Genomic DNA, 16662 nt, shown 5'->3' with positions numbered 1-16662 from the left:
CAGTACACAGCCTTATTACTCTGCACTTTGACCTTCAGTGACCCCAGCACTTAGCAGCTACGTAATCCCCAGCCTCCATCCAGAATGAGCTGCAGCAGTGAGCTGCAGAAGGCAGAAGCAGGCCTAGTGCTGACCTTCCTAAATAGCCTATAGGTGACCCCAAGCTGCCACCGTGGCTAGTGCTACAGGTGTCCTCCTAGAGAAAAAAAACCAAGAAGACAGAATGAAGGAAGGGAGGAATCCTTCCACCGTTGATAGCAGCTGGAGTTACAGCTCTTGGGCCTAGGGGATCTGAAGCCCTTGGCCCTGTGGCTTAGCAGCTCCCTGGAACCTTTTCCCAGCAACCAAAACTACAGTTTCTCATCTTTAGCTTCTGTCTTTCTTTTAAAATGAAATCCAGGAGCTGGAGACATAGCCCAGCAGTTACAAGTGGTTGCCGCTCTTGCAGAGGACCTGGGTTAAGTTTGCAGCACCAACATCAGGCAGTGCATCATCGCCTGTAATTTCATTTCTAGGGGACCTGATGCACTCTTCTGGCCCCCACGGGCTGCACACTGTGTACAAACATACACTCAAGAATGCACAATCTGCATACAATGGTAAATGAAACTTTGAATATTTTTCTTTATTTACTTTATTTTGGATGCACATGCTGGAGTGTGTGTATCACAGCATACATGTGGAAGTCACAGTTCTGAGAAATCAGTTGGTCCCTTCCACTACATGGGTCCCAAAGATCAAACTCAGGCTGTCGAGCTTGGTGGCAAGCATCTCTTTCTGCTGAACTGGCTCAGTTTATTCTCCTCTGTCTCTGTCTCTGTCTCTGTCTCCGTCTCTCTCTTCCCTCCCTCCCTCCCTCCCTCCCTTCCCCCCTCCACTTCTGCCATGCCTCATCTTTGCAGCCTCCCCCTCTCTGCCCCCCCCCACTGCCAATAATTTGTTCTGCAGCCATTTTTTGGAACTCCTCAGGCAGCTTCTCATTTCTGTTGCCTCTGCCGTCATTCCCACTGCCAGGATAGCAGCTGCCACCTTCACCTTCGTTACTGCCCCCCTGCCACCATTTCAAAAGGCACTGACATTTTATCCTCATGTTACCAGAATGTTCAACTCTACCAACGATAATGATCAAAAGTCAGCAAGAAAAGTCCTCTCCAGTGACACCTTATAGTATGTCTGTGGTTGTTGGCTTTTTTCCATATTTCTTTTTTTTTATTGGATATTTTATGTATTTACATTTCAAATGTTATCCCCTTTCCTGATTGCCCCTACGGAACCTCCCTATCCCCTCCCCCTGCTTCTATGAGGGTGCTCCCCTCCCACCCACCTACTCCCACTTTCCCTGCTCTGGCATTTCCCTACACTGGGGCATTGAACCTTCACAGGGCCAAGGGACCTTCCTCTCACTGATGCCTGATAAGGCCGTCCTCTGCTACATATGGGGCTGGAGCCATGAGTCCCTCCATGTGTACTCTTTAGTTGGTGGTTTAGTCCCTGGGAGCTCGGGGGGGGGGGTCTGGTTGATTGATATTGTTGTTCTTCCTAAGGGTTGCAAACCCCTTCAGCTCCTACAGTCCTTTCTCTTACTCCTCCATTGGGGTCCCTTTGCTCAGTCCAATGGTTGGCTGTGAGCATCCACCTCTGTATTTGTCAGGTTCTGACAGCCTCTAGGAGACAGCTATATCAGGCTCCTGCCAGCGAGCACTTCTTGGCATCAGCAATAGTTTCTGGGTTTGGTGTCTGCAGATGGGATTGATCCCCAGGTGGAGCAGTCTCTGGATGGCCTTTTCTTTGGTCTCTGCTCCACACTTTGTCCCCATATTTCCTTTAGATAAGAGCCATTCAGGGTTACAAATTTGGAGATGAGTGGGTAGCCCCATCCTCTAACCAGGGGCCTTGCCTAACCTCTGGATATGGTTCTCCCTCCCTTTGTTGGGCATTTCAGCTAATCTCATCCTCTTTGTGTCCTGGGAGCCTCTTGCTTTCCTGGCATCTGGGACTTGCTGGTGGCTACTCCCAGTTCCCCATCCCCCATTGCTACACTACTCTGTTCAATTTCCCGACCCTCTGTATATTATTCCCATCTCCTCCTATATGGGATCCTGCCCCCTTTTCCCCTTTTGCCTCCTCTCTTCCTCCCAAGAACCTCCTACCCTCTATCTCCTATGAGTATTTTATTCCCCTTTCTAAGAAGGACTGAAGCATCCACACTTTGGTCTTCCTTCTTCTTGAGCTTCATATGGTTTCTCAATGGTATCTTGGGTATTCAGAGCTTTGGGGCTAATATCCACTTATCAGTGAGTGCATACCATGTGTGTTCTTTTGTGACTGGGATACCTCACTCAGGATGATATTTTCTAGTTCCATCAATTTGCCTATGAATTTTCTGAAGTCATTGCTTTTAATAGCTGAGTAGTACTCCATTGTGTAAATGTACCACATTTTCTGTATCCATTCCTCTGTTGTAAGACATCTGGGTTCTTTCCAGCTTCTGGCTACTATAAATAAAGCTGCTATGAACATAGTGGAGCATGTGTCATTGTTATATGTTGGGGCATCTTTTGGGTATATGCCCAGGAGTGGTATAGCTGGGTCCTCAGGTGGTACTATGTCCAATTTGCTGAGGAACCGCCAGACTGATTTCCAGAATGGTTGTACCAGCTTGCAATCCTACCAACAATGGAGGAGTCTTCCTCTTTCTCCACATCCTCACCAGCATCTGCTATCACCTGAGGTTTTTTTTTGTTTGTTTGTTTGTTTGTTTGTTTTTTTTATCTTAGCCATTCTGACTGATGTGAGGTGAAATATCAGGGTTGTTTTGATTTGCATTTCCCTGATGACTAAAGATGTTGAATATTTCTTTAGGTGCTTCTCAGCTATTCGATATTCCTCAGTTGAGAATTCTTTGTTTAACTCTGTACCCGATTTTTAATAGGCTTATTTGGTTCTCTGGAGTCTAACTTCTTGAGTTCTTTGCATATTTTGTGAGTTTTTCTTTTTTTTTTTTGGACCTGGGGACCGAACCCAGGGCCTTGCGCTTGCTAGGCAAGCGCTCTACCACTGAGCTAAATCCCCAACCTTTGCATATTTTGAATATTAGCCCTCTATCAGATGTAGGGTTGGTAAAGATCTTTCCCCCAATCTGTTGGTTGCTGTTTTGCCCTACTGACAGTGTCCTTTGCCGTGTCAATTCTTGATCTTAGAGCATAAGCCATTGGTATTCTGTTCAGGAAAATTTCCCCATGTGTTCAAGGTTCTTGCCCACTTTCTCTTCTGTTAGTTTCAGTGTATCTGGTTTTATGTGGAGGTCCTTGATCCACTTGGACTTGATCTTTGTACAAGGAGATAAGAATGGATCAATTTGCATTCTTCCTTATGCTGACCTCCAGTTGATCCAGCACCATTTGTTGAAAATGCTGCCTTTTTCCCCAATGGATGGTTTTAGCTCCTTTGTCCAAGATGAAGTGCCCATAGGTGTGTGGGTTCATTTCTGAGTCTTCAATTCTGTTCCAGTGATCTACCTGCCTGTCTCTGTTCCAATACCATACAGTTATTTTTTTTTTATCACTATTGCTCTGTAACACAGCTTGAGGTCAAGGATGGTGATTCCCCCCAGAAGTTCTTTTGTTGTTGAGAATAGTTTTTGCTATCCTGGGTTTTTGGTTGTTCCAAATGAATTTGCAAATTGCTCTTTCTAACTCTATGAAGAATTGAGTGGGAATTTTGATGGGGATTGCATTGTCTATAGATTGCTCTCAGCAAAATGGCCATTTTTATAGTATTAATCCTGCCAATCGATGAGCATGGAAGATTTTTCCGTCTTCTGAGATTTTCTTTGATTTCTTTCTTCAGAGACTTGAGGTTCTTGTCATATAGATCTTTTACTTGCATAGTTAGAGTCACATCAGAGGATTTTATATTATTTGTGACTATTGTAAAGGGTGTTGTGTCCCTAATTTCTTTCACAACCTGTTCATCCTTTGAGTAGAGGAAGGCTACCGATTTGTTTGAGTTAATTTTATATCCAGCCACTTTGCTGAAATTGTTTATAAGGTTTAGGAGTTCTCTGGTGGAATTTTTGGGATCACTTAAGTATACTATCATATCATCTGCAAATAGTGATATTTTGACTTCTTCCTTTCCAATATGTATCCCTTTGACCTCCTTTTGTTGTCTAATTGCTCTGGCTAGGACTTCAAATACTGTATTGACTAAGTAGGGAGAGAGTGGGCAGCCTTGTCTAGTCCCTGATTTTAGTGGGATTGCTTCAAGTTTCTCTGCATTTTGTTTGATGTTGGCTACTGGCTTGCTGTATATTGCTTTTATTATGTTTAGATATGGACCTTGAATTCCTGATCATTCCAAGACTTTTTATCATGAAGGGGTGTTGAATTTAGTCAAATGCTTTCTCAGGATCCAAGGAAATGATCATGTGGTTTGTTTTCTTTGAGTTTGTTTACATAGTGGATTATGTTGATGATTTCTGTATATTGAACCATCCCTGCATCCCTGGGATGAAAACTACTTGATCATGGTGAATGATTGTTTTGATGTGTTCTTGGATTAAGTTTGTGAGATTTTATGAGTATTTTTGCATCAATATTCGTAAGAGAAATTGGTCTGAAGTTTACTTTCTTTGTTGGATCTTTGTGTGGTTTAGGTATGAGTATAGTTGTGGCTTCATAGAACAAATTGGGTAATGTTCTTTCTGTTTCAATTTTGTGGAATAGTTTGAAGAATATTGATATTAGATCATTTTTGAATGTCTAATAGAATTCTGCACTAAACCCATCTGGTCCTGGGCTTGTTTTGGTTGGGAGATTTTTAATAACTGCTTCTATTTCTTTAGGGGTTATGGGACTGTTTAGATGGTTTATCTAATCCTGATTTAACTTTGATACCTGGTATCTGTCTAGAAAATTGTCCATTTCCTCCAGATTTTCCAGTTTTGTTGAATATAGGCTTTTGTAGTAGGATGTGAAGTTTTTTTTTTTGTTGTTGTTGTTTTTGGACTTCCTCAGTTTCTTTTATGTCTCCTTTTTCATTTCTGATTTTGTTAATTTGGATACTGTTTCTGTGCCCTCTGGTTAGTCTGGCTAAGGGTTTATCTATCTATCTTGTTAATTTTCTCAAAGAGACAGCTCCTTGTTTTGTTGATTCTTTGTATAGCTCCTTTTGTTTCTACTTGATTGATTTCAGTCCTGAGTTTGATTATTTCCTGCATTCTATTCCTCTTGGGTGTATTTGCTTCTTTTTGTTCTAGGGCTTTCAGATGTGAGGTCAAGGTGCTATGTATGCTCTCTCTAGTTTCATTTTAGAAGCACTCAGGGCTATGAGTTTTCCTCTTAGCACTGCTTTAATTGTGTCCCATAGGTTTGGGTATGTTGTGCTTCATTTTCATTAAATTCTAAAAAGTCTTTCATTTCTTTATTTATTCCTTGACCAAGTTACCATTGAGGATTGTTCAGCTTCCATGTATATGTGGGCTTTCTGTCATTTTTGTTGTTATTGAAGACCAGCCTTAATCCGTGGTGATCTGATAGGATGTATGGGATTATTTCTATTTTTTTATATTTGTTGAGGCCTGTTTTGTGACCAATTATATGGTCAGTTTTGGAGAAGGTACCATGAGATGCTGAGAAGAGGGTATATTCTTTTGTTTTAGGATGAAATGTTCTATAGATATCTATTAAATCCATTTGGTTCATAACTTCCATTACTTTCACTGTGTCTTTGTTTAGTGTCTGTTTCCATGATCTGTCCATTGGTGAGAGTGGGGCATTGAAGTTTCCCACTATTATTGTGTGTGGTGCAATGTGTACTTTGAGCTTTAATAAAGTTTCTTTTATGAATGTGGGTGCCCTTTCATTCGGAGCATAGATGTTCAGTATTGAGAGTTCGTCATGGTAGATTTTTCCTTTGATGAGTATGAAGTGTCCTTCCTTATCTTTTTGATGACTTTTGGCTGAAAGTCAATTTTATTTGATATTAGAATGGCTACTCTAGCTTGTTTCTTGGGACCATTTACTTGGGTAATTTTTTCTAGTCTTTTACTCTGAGGTAGTGTCTATCTTTGTCATTGAGGTGTGTTTCCTGTGTGCAGCAAAATGCTGGGTTCTGTTTATGTAAACAGTTTGTTAATCTGTGTCTTTTTATTGGGGAATTGCATCTATTGATGTTAAGAGATATTTAGGAAAAGTTATTTTTGCTTCCTGTTATTTTTGTTGTTAAAGGTGCAGTTATGTTTGTGTGGCTATCTTCTTTTTTATTGCTTTTTCTAGGGTAAAGTTTGCCCCCTTGTGTTGGAGTTTTTCATCTATTATCCTTTGTAGGACTGGATTTGTGGAAAGAAATTGTGCGAATTTGGTTTTGTCATGGAATATCTTGGTTTCTCCATCTACGGTAATTGAGAGTTTTGCTGGGTATAGTATCCTGGGCTGGCATTTGTGTTCTCTTAGGGTCTGTATGATATCAGCCCAGGATCTTCTGACTTTCATAGTCTCTGGTGAGAAGTCTGGTATAATTCTGATAGGTCTGCCTTTATATGTTACTTGACCTTTTCCCCTTACTGCTTTTAACGTTCTTTCTTTACTTTGTGCATTTGGTGTTTTGATTATTATGTGACAGAAAGAATTTCTTTTCTGGTCCAATCTATTTGGAGTTCTGTAGGCTTCTTGTATGTTCATAGGCATCTCTTTCTTTAAGTTAGGCAAGTTCTATTCTATAATTTTTTGAAGATATTTACTGGTCCTTTAAGTTGAGACTCTTTGTTCTCTTCTTTACCTATTATCCTTAGTTAGGTTTGGTCTTCTCATTGTGTCCTGGATTTCCTGGATGTTTTGGGTTAGCAGCTTTTTGCATTTTGCATTTTCTTTGACAGTTGTGTCAGTGTTTTCTATGGTATCTTCTGTACCTGAGATTCTCTCTTCTATCCCTTGTATTCTGTTAGTGATGTTTGCCTCTATGACTAGGATTTCTATCTCCAGAGTTGTCTCCCTTTGTGATTTCTTTATTGTTTCTATTTCCATTTTTAGATCCTGAATGGTTTTGTTCAATTCCTTTACCTGTTTGGTTGTGTTTTCCTGTAATTCTTTAAGGGATTTTTGTTTTTTCCTCTTTAAGGGCTTCTACCTGTTTACCTGTGTTCTCCTGTATCTCTTCAAGGGAGTTCTTTATGTCCTTCTTAAAGTCCTCTATCATCATGAGATGTGATTTTAAATCCAAATATTGCTTTTCCTGTGTGCTGGGGTATTCGGTACTTGTTCTTGTGGGAGAACTGGGTTCTGATGATGTCAAGTAGCCTTGGTTTCTGTTGCTTAGGTTCTTGTGATTGCCTATCGACATCTGGTTATCTCTTGCTCTCTCTGACTGGAGTTTGTCCCTGCTATGGGCCTGTGAGCCTGTGACCTTATGTGGGTCAGCACTCCTGGACAACCAGCTCTCTCCGGGCAGAATCTCAGTGTGGAGAGCTGTATCACAGGGTTAGCTCAAGGTGTTGATGGAAACTGGAAGGATCCTGTCCCTGACTGCTCCTCGGTTCCTGTGCCCTGTGTGCTCCTGGTGGGTCATTCATTGTACAGTTATTAGAGCAAAAGTGGTGGTCTCACTTGTGAGCTTGAGAGTGACAGCACTCTTGGGAGACCAGCTCTCTCCAGGTAGGATTTATATACGGAGGGCTGTGTGACAGCCTTAGCTCCGACACTTGTTACCTTTTATCCACTTGACACAAGCTAAGATCATCTAGGTCCCAGATTCTAGGAAGAGCAAACATCAATTAAAGAATTGCCTCTATCAGATTGGCAGATTAGGTAAGTCTGTGGGGCATTTTCTTCATTTATGGTTGATATGGGAGGGCCCAGATCACAGCCGTGGAGTCACTCTTGGGCAAGTGATGCTGAATTGTGAAAGAAAGCAGGCTGGGCAAGCCATGGAGAGCAAGTCAGTAGGCAGCATCCCTCCACAGCCTCTGCTTCAGTTCCTGACTCCAGCTTCCTGCCTTGTCCTTTGATGATGGATAGTAACCTTCCTTCCTTCCCTCAAGTTACTTTGGTTATGGTTTTTATCACAGCATTGGAAAACAAACTAGGACAGTGACTAATGTTGCAAAACCATGAGGCAGTACTAGATGGTGTCTCCTGTAAGACTAGAGAAGTGAGGCAAACATCTTGCTTCTATATATAGAGAGAAGAAAATATGGCAAGGACCTCTGCACCAACCATAGAACAATCCTTCCACAAATAAAGTTGTGTTTACAATAATCACAGGTCTTCTTGCTGGGCTGCTAGAAGCACTCCTTCTCTGGCCTGGATGAAGGTGGATCCTAGAGAGGTTTGTAATGGGAAAAGTCCAAAGTAAGCAGGTATTGTCCATAGCTGGGATGTCTAAGTTGTGCTTCAGCAGCAAGCAGCTGTGTTGCTATGTAGCTTCATCAAAGCAGTCATGGAGTTTCCAAGCACTCAGACTACTATAAGAGCAGTCTAGCCTAGCTACTTTGCTAATAGTTTCTGCTTAAACGAACTAGGGTCTCCAGGAAGGGTCTAACAGTTGGGAAGTCAGATCACACAGCCCCCTACATCTTAGCTTATTTAGAGATAAACATTAACATTAACAAGGGTTTACCTGTATTTAGCAATTCACTCTTAACCAATCACCATCTGCAAAAGTTGAATCATTTCATCTGGCCCACGTTGACTCTAGAAGTTGTCTGGGGCTGTCAGTCAATTTCGAATCTTTTCACACATTGCTCAAAGGCTCAAGGGTGGTGGTTGCCATCTCTTGGAGAGCAGTACTGGGTTCAGGAGAAAACTGGAACTAAGAGTGGCATTGCGGCCATTCTCAGACTGTATGCACCATACTACATGAGCAACAGGCTCTCGTGGAAACACTCTTCCCCTTCCAGAAGGACTACCTGAGCATACCTCTCTCCTTCTTGCTGACCTCCCAGCCCCTGTTTTCTGAGAATTTCCAGCTTCTTCCTGTCTTGATTCCTTAAAGTCTAGGCATAAAGTATGTTGAGCAGCCCTGTCCCATCCCACCCTGACTCCACTACTTACTTGACTACATCTTCATGCCATTCCAATTCTCCTATGTGCCTTTTCTCAGAGAAATCCAGAAGAGGAGCCTTGGGCTGGGTTTATAGCTCTGAGCTGGGGCTTCCGGGCGAGCCTGAAGCCATAGGCTCCCAGTAGGGGATCAGGACCCTACAGAAAGCTAGTTTCTCAGTGAGCCCCACCTAACTCTTCAGACCCCTCTCTACACACTCTTTGTTGTTATGCCTTCTGTTAAATTAATTTGAGCTCATCCCTTTGTCACCAGCATAAACATGGGACACAGAGGACCTATCGCTTTGACATTTGTGGATCTAACTCTATGGTGTGAATAGAACTCTGAATTTCCTCAAACCGGTTTACCTACATTGCCTCACTCGATAAATAGCTCTGCAAGATGTTCTCCATTAGTTCTCAAGGGCATAGGTGAAAGAGATGGGGCTCATCTCTTGTGTCCAGGACTGAGTTTCTTACTGAGGAGAGAGACTATGGAGGAGGTCCCCTAGAGGGACCCAGGGACTTGCCTAAAAGCCAAAGGAAAGAATTCTCAGGGCAAGTGGATCATCCTCCATCCCATCCCTCGAAGTACTTTCTGATGGGGTGGAAAGGTTCCAGGAAACGGGTCAGGTGAGGACTTGATACAGCCTGGGGAGAAGAGTCGGGGGACACCGCTGAACAGCTGCCGTGCTTCCTATCCATGCTCTGCATCCCGAGCTGCAGTGCTCATATGCTAACTGTACCGATAACCGTGCCGGCTGCCAACCTCCTCACCGATGCTTCCGTGTGCGCCTCAACACTGGGTACTAAACGAACAATATATTTAATACCTGAAAAAGGGGCCTCTGAGGGTGGTATTTCTGGGAAGAAGTACATTTGTGGTGTATTCAGACTCCTGTGGGGTTATTACATTGGCTCCTCGGCACATCATGCATCATTGTTTACAGAAGGAAGAGGGTCCTGGTAACAGATAGGGATTCCCTGACTTTTCCATTGAGTGCATTGGCTTTCCTTTCTTTTATCCTCCTCTTCCTTTTCATCTTTTTCTTCCTACCTTTATTTTTTCTCTTTCCCCTTTTCCTTCTATCTTTTTCTTTCTTCCTTTCCCTCCTTTCTTCCTTCCTTCCTTTCTTTCCTTTGGGGTTGGGTGATAAAACTTCATGTAGCCCAGGTTTGATTTCAATTCACTAAGTAGCAAAGGATGACCTTGAACTCATGATCCTCCTGTCTCTGCTTCCCAAGGCTGGGATTACAGGCATGTGACACCACAGCTGATCACTGGCTTTCCTTAAAATGAGAAGAAACCATCACAACCAATGGAATGCCAGTATTTCTGGTGAAGTCAATTTCATAAATTTTGGCTGAGTCACACACTCTCCTGCCCAATGCGTCACCCCAGAGGAGTTGAAGAATATCCTAGATATCATATCAAAAGCTTCCTTAGAGACTGGTAATATATGAACCAGGGGATAAAGGTACTTGCCACCAAGCTTGAGAACCTGAGTTCAACCTCTGGGACCCACATTGTAGAAGGAGAGGTCAGCTCTCACAAGGTGTCCTCTGACCTCCACATGTGCTCTGTGGCTTTCATTTCATGCATATACACACAAGCATAAAGCAAATGAATGTATTAAAATTAAACATAGAGGCTGGAGTTCAGCACTTAAGAGAACTTTCTATTTTTTGCAAAGGACCTTGGTTCAGTTCCCAGAACCCACATGACAGTTACCTACCATCTATAACTCCAGTTCCAGAGGATCTGATGCTCCTTTCCCACCTCCACCAAGCACTCATGCTTTACCCATACATGAAATAAAAATTGGTCAAATAGCCATTTTCAAGTGCACAGCTCAGCCGCACAAAGCTCCCTTTACCATCCACCTACGAACTTTCCATCCTCCCAAGTGAAATTCTCTCCCCATGAAACATTTTCTTCCCGCCCCTCCCCATCCCCTAGGAGCCTATCCTACTTTCTGCCTCTGCGTCTCTGATGACTTTGAGGACATCCTACGAGTAGATTCTTACATTACAGTCTTTTGTGTCTGGCTTATTTTGTTGTGCCTGTCCCCCAGGTCCATCCATGCCATAGCATGTGTCAGAGCTTCCACTGAAAGCCTCATCGCATTTTACCTGTGATGTGGGTTGACCACCTCATCAGAACACAGGAGGGCAACTGTTCATACCTCACGCACTACTCAGCCACCAGCTGGCCTTATGAACCCCATGGGAGGAACCCCAGAAACGTCAGTGTCATTGCTGGAGAAGAGCCTTGTGCACAGGTGCGAGGGGGCCAAGAATTCCCGTCCTGCCTCCTGAGTTCCAATGTGTTATGTTCATAGGATAAGGGCTCAAAATAAGACAGAGCAAGCTAGGCTGGTGTGGGGGTTAAAGTGAGAAATGTCCCCCTCCCTTAGCTCAGTATTTGAAAACTGGGTTCCCAGTTGATGAAGTTATTTGGGAGTTTATGGAACCTTTAGGAGGTGGACTCTTGCTCTAAGAAGTGTGTCACTGGGGGGCAGGCTCAGAGACTTTAGAATCTCCCTCCCACTTCCAGTTTACTTGCTCTGCTTTGTGGTTGAAGAGGGATCTCTCAGCTTCCTGCTGCCAAGCCTCCTCTGCCATTATGCGCTTTCCCTCTAGACCGGTCACCCAAAATAAACTCTTCTCTAAGTTGTTTTAGCCATGGTGCTTCATCACAGTGACAGAAAACCAACTAATACAGCAGGAGAGTGGCTCAGTCAGTAAAATGCTTGCCACACAAGCACGCAGACCTGGACACCATCCCCAAACCACCAACATAAAAGTGTGTGGGTGGTCAAAGTGCTTTGTACTGGGCACATACAGATGGGAAGGTCCCCAGGCTCCCCTGGCCTGCCTGCCTAGTCTCATTGGTGGGTTCCAGGCCAAGTACAATCCTGAATTTCAAGAAACAAGGTACACAGTGCCTGAGGAAAAACACTCAAACATAACCTGTGACCGTTAACGTGTTTTCACAGGCACACATACATTTACAAATAAACAGTAATACTCATGAGTGTGTGTACACATGACATACACACAGAGAGAGCACATGCCAACACAGGCACACATATGCACACGTACACAGGCGCGCGCGTGCGCGCGCGCACACACACACACACACACACACACACACACACACACACACACACGGGGCGGGGGATGGATGGGGTGGGTTGAGAGGCTGAGAAACTGTTCCAACTGCTGCTCCCTGGCCCAGGGCCAGAGGCATGAAAGATGCAGGCGAGCCTGGGCAGTGTCTTTCCTGCCTCCCCTTGGTGTTCCTCCACTGCATCTGCTTCACTCCAGCCTCTGTCTCTGCATTCTCATGGCCCCACTCCTTTCTGCCCATTCCTCTTTGGTCTCTTTTGTTAGCACACTGTACCAGGGTCACCCTAATCCAGGATGGTGTCATCCGGAGCTCCCCCACTTGATTACACCTGTGAAGGTCCTTTTGTCGTGCAGATGCCCTCATAGGTGCTGTGGATTGGGCATAAGTGGATCTTTTGGGCCTCCCCATGCTCCACTCCACTCCAGCTCTATCTAACCCTACAATGTCAATCAGAGTGACCATAAAAGCAAGGGGGCCCAGATTCCTGGGTAGGGACCCAAACCTGTTCTACCCATGGGGGTAATGGCCCTTTCCCAAGGAGTGGAGGATGGGGCTGGAAACACATGGTCCTGAAAGCCCTGTGCTCAGGAACACCCAGGCTATGGGCCTTTCCAGAAGCCCCAGGATGTGAACCCAGAAGCAAGCTGGGTGTCGTTGGCTATGAAAGAGCTACTCTAAGCAGCAGATGCTCTAACTACATCGGCTACCCCCAGGTGAAGGCTTGGGTTGGACCCTGGTAGAGCCCTGACTAGCATCACACTCACTTTCTGCAAAGGAAGAGGATGCATGGCCACCAGGGCAAGGGTGGTTCTGAAGCTCTCCATGACTGCAGACTGAGGCTTAAAGGTAATATCTACTTCCACAGGCCCAGAAGGCTATGAGGGGGCCTATTTCTCCAGCTTCCTAGACCTTGCTTCCAAGTTAGTGAAGCAATGCTACCATGGTTATCCTGGAACTGCACGGGGGTTATTGGCCTCTTGGGACAGAACCTTACTTTCCTGAGGCTGTGGATCAGTGCAGTGGGAAAACAGATGGTCAGTTTTACTCTAGGTGTGAGTGACAGACTGGCCTGCCAGGTTCTTAAAATGTCCTGGGAGCTCTCAGGCCAACAGGGAGACAAGGAACAAGGCAGAAGATTGCAGAAGCCAGAACCACTGACCCGAGGCACATAGAGGCCCCTGCAAGGTCAGGTCATGAGGATTAGAGGCAGATGATTCTACTGGAAAAACCTTGCCACCCAGTTCTTGATCAGACCCCATCATCCTGGCCAGACCCCTCCCCTGAGGAGTGGGAGCCCACAGCTTGGTGAATGAGAGACAAAGGGAAGGAAGGCCCAGCAGCTGGACTCTGAGCCTGCCCCCACAGCAGGCAGCCTATCTCCCAGTGTCAGACCAGACGGAGCAGGTGCGGGCCACCACCGGGACTGGGGCTTTGTGCTGTCAGCCCGGGGCCTGATATACATCATCCATCATCAACCTGAAGGTCCCTCATCTGCATTCTAATGAGAAAGGGGGTGGGGACTACATGGAGCAGCTGATCCACCAGCCAGGGTCCCAGGGCCCCACAGGGCCAGGCAATGAGAGGCTGCCTCCCAAAGAACAGAAGTGTGAGTGCCCATGACTTTCCTGGAGATCCACTCAGATTGTACCACCTGCCACAGAAGGGACTGCAAACAGCCCCTGCTTGCTTCTAGAGAGGTCTTCTTGGATCCTGGCCAGTCCAGCTTGGTGAGGACTGAGTTCTCCTGGGCCCTAATGCATCTGATGCAGATTTTTTTCTGCCATCAGCTGACCTCGTGTACAAGGAATTATAGATGCCCCTTCCCAGATGGGTGCTGTGTCCCACAATAGGCCCTGCTTATGCATTGGCTGGAAATATTACTGCCTGGCACTCACTGGGACACCAACAGGGCCACACATCTGTGCCTATGGAAGGATCAGGTCTGGGTTTTGAACTTCTCAGTAGGAGAGGCAGGTGGAGTTTGAAATGCTGTGGAGAGGGTACGAAGGGGATGGGGTTTGTGGGAGAGTTCCCTAAAGACTATGGAAACAACTGCAATCTTATTCCAAAGGAACTTGCATTTATTCCCAGGCAGAAAAGCAAAATCTGGGTCAAGTCCTGTGCCCCGAGCAAAGCTGTTAAAGAGTGAGGAAGATCCACTGACTAAGGCTCCTAGCTGTTTTTCTCCTTAAAGAAGAGGGTGAAGAAGGGTCCTCTGTGGGGCTCTGGAAAGTGTGTGCTGAGGCCAGTTGGAACCAGCCAGTGACAGAGAGTTGGAGGTTAGCAGTACCTTTTGGTAACTGTATAAAGTGGCAACGGCTAAATGCTTTCGGGATAGTCACGTGGCCGGCCTGCCCCTGGCATCAGTGTGTGTTGATTTGATCGTTTGAGGCAAAGTCTCAGCTATGGCCCTGAACTCAAACATCAGGTTGGCCTTAAATTTACAGAGCACTGGAACTAAAGGTTTGCAGCGTCATGCCTGGCATGAGTTAAAAAATGATAAATCTTTTTAATAATTTAAAAATTACACGTATTCCCTTACAGTGTGTGTGCTCGCACGTTTCTACCTGGTGCACATGTGGAGATCAGAGAAGGACTTGAGCTGGTTCTCTCTGTTCACCACGTGAGTTCAGGAGGCCACACTCAGGCCATCAGGTTTGGTGACAAGTACTTTTCCTTTTCTTACTGGCCCAGTAGTGGATATTCTTAATTAGTTTGGAGCAAAATTCCATGACATAAGAATTAGACCTGACATTTTGAAGAATAATAAATAAGAAGCCTAGCTCTCCAGAGCCAAGGAGACACCCGTGACTGTCATCCACCTCTGCAGTCACGCCCTGCACCCAAAGGTCACCAAGTCTAGGAAAACAGTTCTGTCTGCGCTGAGCATGGATGATCCTCCCTTCATCCCCCAGAGCCCAACTATTAAACTGACATGATACCCTATGTCTGTGATCCCAGCATGAGAAGGCTGAGAAAGGAGAATTACAGATTGGAGACCGATAGGTATTACAAAGTAAGTCCCAATGGTGTATGTTTGTGTGTCTATGTGTGTTGTGAGAAGGAGAGACAAAGGGAGAGGGAGAAGGAGAAGGAGAGGGAAATAGAGAACTATTACAAAACAAAACAAAACAAAACAAAAAACACCACAGCCCACTGCTTATGTGGACTTTCTGTCTTCAGAACCCAGGGACACAGGAGAATTGTATGTCCTATGTAAGCATCAGGCTATTTTTACCTACAGAGTAGAGCTGTTATCTTTACCATCCTTGGTCTCAGTCTCCCATGGAAACTCGCTTTTAATCAATAAAAAAGATTTGGAGGGGGGAAGGGCTGAAGAGATGGCTCAGCACATAAAAAGTGGCTCAAGCTCACCTTCTGATCTTGCACAGGACCTCCACTCAGTTCCCAGCATGCACAGGGTGGCTTGCAACCTTCTACAATTCCAGTTCCAGGGGAGCTGACACTCTCTGCTGGCCTCCATGGGCACCTATATGGTACACATAAATTCATACAGACACATGCATATGGATGGATAGATAGATAGATGGATAGATAGATAGATAGATAGATAGATAGATAGATAGATAGATAGATAGATAGATAAGATGTTTGTAAAAGTTTGGATCAAGAGGACAACATGAGAGAGGAGCTAAGACCAGAGCAGGTGTCTGACCTACACAAGCTTCCACTTAAAAGCAGTGCTTTCCCCTCCCCTCCTTCTCATGGAAGGGTTTGTCTCAGACTGAAGGTGTAGTCCTCTTCCCAGCACCTCTTGATGTCCCAGTGTGCAGAGCATCTGCTCCTGAGGGCTCTGCCTGCCCCACACAGACTCATAGCCTAGCACCCTCTGGATTAGGTCTGTACTCCCTTTTGAAGGCTGAGAGTTATTTCAACACATCTCCATCCGTGGCTTGGAGCATTCCCTTGTCATAAACATCTGGGCTGCATCCTTCTCAGAGGTTTGCGTGAGTTTCTGTGCCATCTGGTTCCCTCACTAGTTTTCCTTCCTCTGATTTTACTGTACTGTATTTGCATGTGCACATACATGTGTGTGGCATGACACGGATGTGGAAGTCAAAGAACAACATGGAAATCTGTTCTTTCCCTCCACCATATGGGCCCTGGGGATTGAACACAGGCCATCAGGCTTGACAAAGGGTGTTTTTCCCTGCCGAGCCCACTTTGTCAAGCCTCCCTCACAAGTTTTCTACCCCGCTTGCTCTGATACAGGTGTTTTGGGTTCTTTGCCAGAACCTTGGGGTCAATGTGTCTGATTCTACGACTTTAGATCCTTCATTTTCACCAAAATGGCACAGAATTTGCAAATTAACCTGGAAAGAGCTGACATCAGCATGGCACTTGGTCCTCTGTTCTCAAGAGGATACTTCTTTCATTCACTAGATGACTTGTGTATGTACTGGGCACCTGAAGGTGTTCCCTACAGGTCTTAGGTCAGCAGCATGGCTCATGGCAGCTGCCACTACCACC

This window comes from Rattus norvegicus, chromosome 1, assembly GCF_021556685.1.
Source record: "Rattus norvegicus strain SHRSP/BbbUtx chromosome 1, alternate assembly SHRSP_T2T, whole genome shotgun sequence".
Lineage (NCBI taxonomy): Eukaryota > Metazoa > Chordata > Mammalia > Rodentia > Muridae > Rattus > Rattus norvegicus.
The sequence above is the reverse complement of the archived record's forward strand: the minus strand, read 5'-3'. Positions refer to the sequence as shown.